Source organism: Octodon degus, unplaced genomic scaffold (assembly GCF_000260255.1).
Source record: "Octodon degus isolate 3935 unplaced genomic scaffold, OctDeg1.0 scaffold00042, whole genome shotgun sequence".
Classification (NCBI taxonomy): Eukaryota; Metazoa; Chordata; class Mammalia; order Rodentia; family Octodontidae; genus Octodon; species Octodon degus.
In genome coordinates this window covers 15,785,545-15,795,965 of record NW_004524618.1, presented here as the reverse complement: position 1 = coordinate 15,795,965, position 10,421 = coordinate 15,785,545, and the positions used below count along the sequence as shown (strand labels likewise).

Sequence of the window (10,421 nt, the reverse complement as noted above, 5' to 3'; positions counted from 1 at the left end):
AGGATGCAGAAGCAACTCCAGACACATTCAGGTACCTTAACTCTAAGAAAGTGACCAAACACCTTCACTAGACAAAAGATAGCCTATTTTAACAAATGGTGCTGGGAAAACTGGCTTTCCAAATGCTAATCTGAACCCATATCTCATAGTATGCCCTAAACTAAAATTAGAAAGGATCAAATGGATTTTAATCTAAGTATTAAAACACAAACACTAATCTTACAAAAGACAGAATAGATAAAATTCTTGAAAATATAAGTATAAGAAAAACTTTATGAACGTAACTTTGATTTGCACAGAATATACTATAAAGAATAAACAAATAAAATCATTCTGTGGCTGGGAGATAGTTCAGCAGAATAAGTGCTTGCCTGGCAAATGCAAGGTCCTGAGTTCAATCCCCAGTACCACAAGAAAAATAAATAAAATAAAATCCTTCTGCACAGAAAAACTACCAACAGCGAAGACACAATCTACAGAAGAAGGAAGAACATTTCTGCCAGCTTCTCTTCTGACAGGACTAATGTCTATAATATATAAAGAAGTCAAAACAATTAGACCTCCAAATTTCAAGACCCAATCCAAAAATGGGCACCTTAAATCACAGACACTTCTCAGGGGAAAAGCTGAAAATGGGTAAGTAATACATTTAAAAAAATGTTCAACATTACTAACCATTCAAGAAATGCAAATTGAAACAACAGTGAAATTCTACCTTACTCCAGAAAGAATGTCTATCATGAAGAAGTCAACGAATAACAAATGTTGGCAAGCCTGTAGGAAAAAAAAAATCTTTCTCTACTGTTGGTGTGAATGTAAATAGATTGAACCACTATGGAAAGTAATATGGAGGAGATTCCTAAAAAACAAAAAATAAAGATCCCATTTAACCCAAGTATTCCACTTCTAGCTACCTTCCTGAGAGTTAAAAACATCATATTACAATGATATATACATACCCATGTGTATAACAGCACAGTTTAAATATCTAAATCTCAGAAAAAGCCTATATGCTCATCAACAGGAAAGTTGATAAAGTAAATGGAGTATTTATATACACTAAAGTAACACTCTGCCTTAAAGAAGGATAAACATGAAGTATTTTTAGGTATATAGATGTACCTTGTGACCACAATCTTAAGTAAAATACATTAGGCACACAAGTTCGAGTATCACATTACTTCAATTTATGAGAAATCCAAAGTATAAGTAAGGACCAAAATAAGGCAGAGATATGAAGAAGTAAGAAGAACTTGCTCAAATGAGAAGGGCAATAAGAGATGGAGGTATGGGGAGGAAAGGAAAGGAAAAGGGATTTAAAGAAGAAAAGACTGAAAGGAAAGAATGGAAATATAACACTTGTAAACATGGAGTACAAGAAAGGTTGGAAGGAAGGGTCTTAGAATGGGATTTTAAAAAAGAATTATGATGTGCTCTGCACATGTGCACATCCCCCATGATGAATGCATGTACTCATTATACACTGCAGCCCTTCCCTAATAAAAACAATTGAAAAGAAAAAATAATAAAAATAAAATATATCGTAACTCAACTACATTAACAACATTTGAAAACAATTACAAGGAAACACGTAGGTAGAAAACAATTACAAGAAAACATATAGGCAGAAAAGTATCATTTAAAGAAAAGAGACATTCCAACCCACTATAGAAAACCTTGATCACTTCAACTACATTAAAATTTAAAAGCTCTGCTCATCAAACACCACACAAAAACAATCCACAACCTCAGAGAAAAGAAGTTTTCAAAATATAAAACTAAAAATAGATTAATATTACAACGAAGTACACATAAGTAAATATGATAAAATGGGCAGAATATTTGAGCAAAATTGTAAAGAATAATTAGATGACTAGTTAAGTATGAAAAGATTATCTATTCTTTGTGTGTGTGTGTGTGTGTGTGTGTGTGTGTGTGTGTGTGTGGTACCAGGTATTGAACTCAGGACCTTGAGCTTGCCAGGTAGGCACTTAGTCTACTGAGCTATTTTCCTGGCTCCTTCATCTACACTTATTAGTAATCATGGAAATTCAAATTAAAACCAAAACTGCACATCACCCATTATCCTATTAGCAAAACAATTTTTACATGACATAACACCAAATCTTGGGGAAATTTTAGAGGATATGAAACTGACAACCAACACTAGGGGAGTGAAAATTAGTAAAATGGCACTTAAGTGTGCCTGGATAAAATTAAAAATGACTGTCCCTATGATCAAGCATTTACACCCTTATGCAAAAAGGTTACAGCAATTTTTAAATTAAACAAAAGAAACTAAATGAAAACATTTACATTTTTAAGTAAATAACTTAGAAAAACATATACAAATTAAGAGTCACAATAATAATTATACTGCAACTACTCATAATAGCAAAAATTGACAATTGAAAGATCCATCCACAGAAGAACAGATACTATAAGAACAATCTATGTTCACACATTAGGGTTTCTCACATGTGACAATTCTGCCAACAATACTACCAGATAACTCTTAATTCATACACTGTTCTCCCTCCTAAGTAATCATTCCATACTTCATCTTTTCCCCTAAGAACACAAACCTCCTATACCTACCATTCTTATGCCCAGCTAATGATTTCACAATGAAAGTCCAAAGTTTGCACAAGTTCTATGACCTCTCACCATTTATCTACATCTATATTCATACAACTTACCATCTTCCCTGTTACTATGAACAAAATGCCTATGAGCTTCCTAAGTGCATACTTCTTTGTATATGTTTATTAGATCCCACTATTCTTCATTGTCTTAAGCCTGTTCCTTTAGTAAATCTTCTCTTTATTTCTTCTATTACTGTTTACATCTTGATCTTTCCTGCAGTTAAATTGTCCAAGCTTAAACAGAAACAAGTTATGTGTCCTACCTGCCTTCCCTTGTTACCCTATTTTTAATCCTTTCCTTAGAACTAATCTCCTTAGAAAAACTTAATACTTTTCTCTTAATTCCTGTTTTTCTATCTTTACTTGAACCCATGATAGTCAGAATTTTGCTCCACCACCCAGCCCACTGAAACCTTTCTTGTCACAGTCAAAAACATAAGTTTATCAATTCTCAAACTTCATACAAGCTGAATATCTCTCATCCAAAATACCCGAGAGTGCAAACATTTCAGAATTTTTCATATATATGAATATCTGCAAATACACAATGAGATATAGTGGGAATAAGACCCAAGTCTAAATGTAACAGTCAGTCAGGTATGTTGGCACGCGTGTAATCCCAGCACCCAGGAGGCTAAGGCAGTAGAATTGTTATGCATTAGAGACCAGCCTGTGGTACAAAGTGAGTTTATAGCCAGCCTGAACTGCATTGTGAAACCCTGTCTCAAAAAGACAAAAACAAAAATAATTCTTTTCTTTTTATGCTTCTTGTGTGCCTTCTAATGTGTCTGTTTTGGCTATGACATACATATGCGGTCAGCAGTGGAATTTCCCAATTGTGGTATTGTGTTGTGCTCCAAAACTTGCACATTTTGGACCATTTCAAATTTTAGGATTAGGGACTCAACTATTATTTTGCCTACAACAATTTATGATAAATTGTCTCTCCTTTGAAATGTGCTCTTCGCTTCAAACTCACACTCCTGGTTTTCTTGCTAAGTCATGAAATGCTCATTTTTAGTATTTGTTTCAGGTTGTTTCTCATCTCTCTGACCAGACAATTAGTGCGTCTAGATCCTAAAACTCCTATTTCTTACTGTTTAACAAATTTAGGGTATGAAATAAACATTTTAAATGTATCTAAAACTAAGCTTCTACTCTGACCCTACACTACACCTATTCTCACAAAAGTCATCATCTCAATTATTGCCAACCCCACAAATTCAGGTCTTCAGGCCAAAAGCCTGGTTGAGGGGTAAATCAATTCATCACTCTCTCCTCACCACTCCCCTCTGTTTTTCTCTTTCCCCTCTCCCTTTTCCATTTTATCATCTATTCCACATTCAACTCCTTCATTTATGCAACTTCTGTTCTGCCTTGGAAATGCAAAGAATCAAAACATCTCTAATCAATTTCACATTGCCAATTTGATCCCAAACACCACACCTCTTTCTTCTAATAATATATTTGTCTCACAAATGGTCTTCCTGCTGCTGCTCTTGCACCATAACACAGCGACCAAATTGTTTCTGACAAAACTGAAGTCAGAACATGTCACCCTCTGCACTGACCTGTAGTGGCTATCCATACCAAAGTGAAAGCCTTATAATGGCCTCTAAGACCCTATGTTGTAGTTTCTTAATTATCTCTCTAAACTTATTTCCTACCGCATTGCTCAACACACTCCAAGACACTGTGCTCCAGCTATATGGGTCCCTTAATGTTCCAAATGGCAAGAACATCCCCATCTCAAGGGCACAGAATCAGTAGTCCCTCTTTTTTTTTTTTTTTTTTTTTTTTGCAGAACCAGGGATTGAACTCAGGCCTTTGCACTTGCCAGGGAAGTGCTTATTCCACTGAGCCATCTCTCCGGCCCACAGTAGTCCCTCTTTAACCCAGACATTTGCATATCTCATCCCCTAAACCATTTCAGGCTTCACTGAAATTTCTTCTCAGTGAAGTCTTCTCTATGCACTCCTTTTACATGTAATATCCTGAAAGTTCCTAATATCCTTCCACATTCTTTTTCTTCTATAACACGTAACATTTAAAATATATTTTATTATTTTCCTTTTCTGTGTCTGCCTCTCAAAAACATAAAAAGGTATTTCAAGAAAGCATACAATAATAAACAATATATGCAAAATTCAAAAGCAGAGCATCTAAATGGTTTGCTTGCAAATACATATATGGAGGGTGAAATGTTTACAATGAAGAATAATTAACATTTTAGTAAGACAGTTGTTACCTCTCTTGGGAATTAAGAAGTGGGAGACCATCATGAAGAGACATATGAAGATTTCTGAGTTACTATAATATCCTCTTTCTTGATTCAGGTGGGCAAGGTGTTCATTTTATTATGGCTCTGAAACTATATTTATATGCTTTCATATAATATATTGTCCATATGTAATATTTCTCAATTTGTAAAAGAAAAATAGGAAAAGTATACTCCACATATTTAAATTACCTTTAAAATTAAAGCTACATAGATAAGTATTTCTTTAAGTTATCAATATTTGACTTTAAGCAGGCATTCTAAAATTCCAAAACTAAAAACCTAATGTGGCATTTATAAATGTAACAATATTTCTTGCCTAAATGAACATTTTATGCCATGTGTGGTGGCACACATCTGTAATTCCAGCACTCAGAAGACTGAGGCAGGAGACTCATCATGAGTTCAAGGTCAACCTAGGCTATACAAACAAACATTTTATGTTTATTTTAACAAATGTCCCTACTGCAGTACTTCTTTACTATATCTGGTTGTGCATGTGTGCTTCTATTATTCAGTACATATGCTACATATGTTATATTCATTTTATATATGCACGCTATATGATGTCTCATTTAAAAAGGCTAAGAAGTTCAGACTAAAATGGCCCAAACGTTTAAACCCTTACAACAGAGTTGAAGTCTCTTGGCAAAATATAATATCAATCATTAAAACATATGGACAATATAAAAAATCATTTTTTAGAAATACTCTTGTAAATCAAAAATATTCATTCTCTCTTCTTTAAATGGAAAACAAAAAGCATATAAAGTAGTAAGGCAGCAGCAATGACTTTGGTTGTGTCCTGAACTCTTATGTCTCAACCCTTTCTCAAAAGTGTCACTAAGAACAAATTTTAATAATTACATATTAATGACTCATTCACTTTTAGCATGTCAAACTGTGATAAACAGTCTATGTCAAATATGAGAAGTCAAACCAAATTCAGACCTCTATTTCACACAGTCAATTAATAAGGTGGAGAATCATTTAAAATATATTTTGAACACAGGGATATCTTTTTATTGAAATACTTGTTCAGAGAAGGCCTCGCTTCGCTCTCGGGTCAAGATGGCGGGCCGCCCGGCTGTTGCAGCATCAAGCCGGTGGCTGGAAGGTATTCGGAAGTGGTATTACAATGCTGCAGGGTTCAATAAGCTGGGCTTAATGCGTGATGATACAATATATGAAGATGAAGATGTAAAAGAAGCCATAAGAAGGCTTCCAGAAAACCTTTATAATGACAGGGTGTTTCGCATTAAGAGAGCCCTGGACCTGAGCATGAAGCATCAGATCTTGCCTAAAGAGCAGTGGACAATATATGAGGAGGATAAATTCTACCTTGAGCCATATCTCAAAGAGGTTATTCGGGAAAGAAAAGAAAGAGAAGAATGGGCAAAGAAGTAATCACTTAATGAAGTCTGTGAAATGCAACTGTCTTCAAAACATTTTTATGAACTTGGTTGACCCTGAAACAGTTCAAAAGTTATCTCGTTTGCGGATACCATACCTTAAATAAATGCCTGTTTTATTTATAAAAATAAAATAAAATAAAAATAAAAGCTATATTCAAATTCTAGTGCAGTTTGCAAGGGGCTAAAGAGGCTTTGAAAAAAATAAATAAAAATAAAAAGAAAGAGGCTTTGAAAGGTTCTATGCTAAGGTAAAGTGGTGACAGGACTAGAGGCCTGATGAAGCTACTGTGAGGTAGAAACAATCCAGCCACGGAAAACCCGGGCTGTGTGACCGTGCAAAGAATGCGGTGGACACATGAGCTTGGGTATGCCAGGGGCCACCAGCTCTGCTACCCAGGAGTCAGTGGTCAGCAATGCTTTTTATCCGATGTTACATCATCATGGGGTGCAATATTGAACGGCTTCCCTAGAATATTTTTCTAACTTCGTAAGACAGCCGTCAGAGTGGCTTTTAGCCACACTTTTGGATGACTGGCTTCATCTGGAAAGGCAAGTGGATCTTGGGCACAGACAGAGATTTCCTAACTAGTCCAGTACTGAAAACTTCATTGCAGATAAACAGTAAAGCGCGTGGGGAAGTCATCTTTCCCCTTGGCCAGCATTCCTGCTCTGATTCAGAGGAATGTGTCATCATTTTTAGTGTCCTCAGTGACCACAAAACTGTGGCCAAAAATGCCTATCTCCTTCTCTTGTTTGTGGCCTCTTCTAGTCATGTTAAGTACAAACAGCTCCAAAAGAAGAGCTGCTTTGGTTCAGATAAACGGAGCTTTCATCCTCTACTCCCAGCATTCCTGCCCACACGTTCTCAGTGTTCCCAGATGTTATACATCATGAATGACACTACCAAGCCTTTCACTGCGTCTCCCCAGGCAGCTGAAAAGAGATTCAACACTTTCTCTGGGGCAGGGGTGGGGAGGTGGGCAAGGCAGCTGGGTGGGGCCTAGCATTCTCCTCTGTACACCAAGGGGTCGGGGTACCAGGTGATCTCGAGTGTGTCTTTTTCTATCAATTCTTACTTTTCAGATAAAAATTAACTTCTCATTTTATTTTCAAATGAATCACCTGAATCAAAATAACCCACATAGGAAATTAACAATGGCTGTTACATTGCCTATTGTTATCATTAAAGTAGTTCAGATTACCAGATATAGGCATGCAAAAAACAAAAGTAATCCAGTCTCTGTCTTTCCTTCCTAAACTTGGTTAAGCTATTTTTTCTTCTGCAAATGTACACGAAACATCACATGCATCTAATGAGCACACCGACTTGTTTTATGACTACCTTATTGGTATAATTCACTATCATAAACTCATACTTTAAAGTATTCAAGTCAGAGAGACTTCTAGAAGGATCAGTTGGGAAGATGTGAGCCTATGGAGAATCTGAAGAAACAGAAAACTTGCAGAAAGGAAAGGACAATCTGCACTTGCTCCCCAGCATCCAGCTCGTGGCTTTTGGGAAAGGAAGTCTGAATCTACACAGACAATGTGAGCAGGGTGGCACTACAGAGAGCTGCAGGGGGAAATGCAGCACTGGAACAGACTGGGGGACGCTGTGACAGCCGCAGCTGGTGAGCACTGGTAGCCCACGCGCCCACCACAGCCACTGGAGAGGGCGTTTGGTCAGACACAACTCCAGGAAGGGGTTCGTGGCCCGGCTGACAGAGCAGTAACCAAGGCTGCATTTCAGGGCTTTCTGTGCGATGCTTCTATGGTGGCCAGGGGAGAGTCAGCCATGGGAGACAGCTGTGATCAGTGAGCCTTGGCCAGGCTTACAAGAGACCCCCAAAACACAGGTGGCCAGTTTATCAAACAAGTAGAGTTCAGGAAAAGGGTTCAATTAGGAATTCAAGAGATTGAAAGTCATACTGAATATATGGGCAGCAGAACTGACCAGTGTGAGGACAGAACTGCAGAACTAGAAGACAGTGATGCCTTCAAAGAACACCTACCACATCCAGGCCCAAAGATGCACACTGTGACCTCAGTGTTCCGGAGACTGAAGCAAGGGGATCACTGCTAGGACAAGGCTAGCCTACACTACACAGTGAGTCCAAGGCCAGCCAGGATTTGGAGGAGTGCAGCAAGTCATATATTCTTTGCTTCCTAATGCCCATAGGAATGAATGGAAGGCAATGAACAGTGGCAGTTCACACCAGCAAACGTGCAGAGCTTCACAAAATTAGGCCTTAGCCATTCAAGAAATTTAGGAATAGAGAACACATTGGAGTGTGTGGATCTACAGTCAAATACTCTAGCCCTGAGCTAAGAACCAATGTGTAGAATATTGTAGAACCAATATTTAGAATGTTGTAAGCTGTTTATAAAAAAACTATCCAAAGACATCTTCAAAACAAGAGAACATGAAAATGGATCAGACAAGTGCTAGATGATGCAAAGACTAATCTAAGAATAAATAGAATTAGTCAAAAATCAGAAGACAGCACAAATGGCATTTAAAAAAACAACTGTTCACAGAAATAGAAAAAGAAATAAAAATACAGGTAAGTAAGGTAGACAGAACCCCAAATAGCCATGGCCAAAAGAGAACCTCTCAGTGCTACATTATAAAGTATTAGAAGTCTATTACAGGAACAAAAATCTTAAAAACTAATAGCGAAAACAACAAATCACATATACAGTGGTACCTCAGTTCACAAACACTTCTGTTTGTAAATGATTTGGTTCACAAACAGAAGCATTTAGAAAAATTTTGCTTCCATGCATAGAACACACTGGGTGATGAAATGACCATGCCCATCTTCCCCAGAACTGTGAGCAAATTAAGTTTGTGAACCAAGGTACTGCTGTAAAGGTAAACCCATTAGAATTACAGGCTCCTCTAAACAAACCCTAACTTCTAGGAGGGTGAGGAGTGATGTGTTTCAAGCCCTAAAGGTAACAACTTCCAACCCCAACTTATATATCCTGCAAAATTTTCCTTTAAAATTGACAAAGAAAAAAAAAATGACAAAGAAATTAGGTACAGATATTACTAGTTTAAGGACTGTCATGGTTGATAGATTGTGTCAACTTGAGAAGTTAAAAGCTTAACTACACTGGCTCAGCAATTCCACACCCGAGGGCATGGAAGCCCCACCCTAAGGCACAGAGGCCCCTTCCTAGGGTGTGAAGTAATAGAGTGACTCATCACTCAAAGGATAGAAAAAGGAATTGAGGGAGGGTGAGTGTTCCACTTCCTCCAAGGAGCTCCAGTCTCCACAGTCAGCATGGAAGGGAGGGCAAGAGGCTTGTTAGAAGCTGCAGCTGCAGCTCCTCCCTTTGCTCTTTGCTGTTTTCTGCTGCCATGAACTGCTGCCCTCTGCCATGTGCTGCTCTGCCTTGGAGCCACCTGAGTATGGACTGAAACCTCCACGAACTGTGAGCTAAATAAACCTTTCCTTCCGTAATTTTGGGTGTCAGGTGTTTTGTCCCAGCAATGAGTTAAAAGTAACTAACACAAGGACTTACTGGTTTAATGACTATTTGGACTTACAACTAAAGCATGCTGTTTAGACTTACAACCTGCTACTTGGACTTACAACCCCTCTTTTATTTTTGGTATAGTTCTGTTTATATCTTATTTATAGAACTTCATTGTCTTTTCTTGTACAGTACCCTTTGTTTATGTAGTACTATAACTTTTACTGATTGTACTGAAGTTTTGTGTTCTGTTATAAATGATGGTGCCACATGGAAGAGCGCCATCTTACATGACAAAGTCATTTATTTATGCAAATAAAAGCAAAGTCATGACATGACTTTCCTTTGACCATGTCTTTTTTCTTCTTTTCTTTTTTTCCCCATAATTTTATTGATAAAGAAATAGCAATGAGACGGTTTCAAATCAAATTGGCAGGACAGTTTCAATAATTCACACATTGCATACATTCTTCCTAGTGGTTAATTGCTGTACAAGATGCGGACATCATATCCTACTTACAAACACCATTAGAACAAATCATTCTATTCATTAAGAGAATGTAACTATATATTTATCCTAACCACTTTGAATACACAGAT

At 37.3% G+C, this 10,421-nt stretch overlaps 1 protein-coding gene and 1 pseudogene across 1 annotated transcript in view; one reads left to right on the top strand and one right to left on the bottom strand.

The window, feature by feature from the left end:
• The window catches only part of Atrnl1 (attractin like 1), a 256,496-nt gene that overhangs the window by 129,749 nt on the left and 116,326 nt on the right, over window positions 1–10,421 (bottom strand). The gene's annotated exons all lie outside the window — the stretch shown is intronic.
• LOC101568004 lies at window positions 5,980–6,345 on the top strand (annotated as a pseudogene).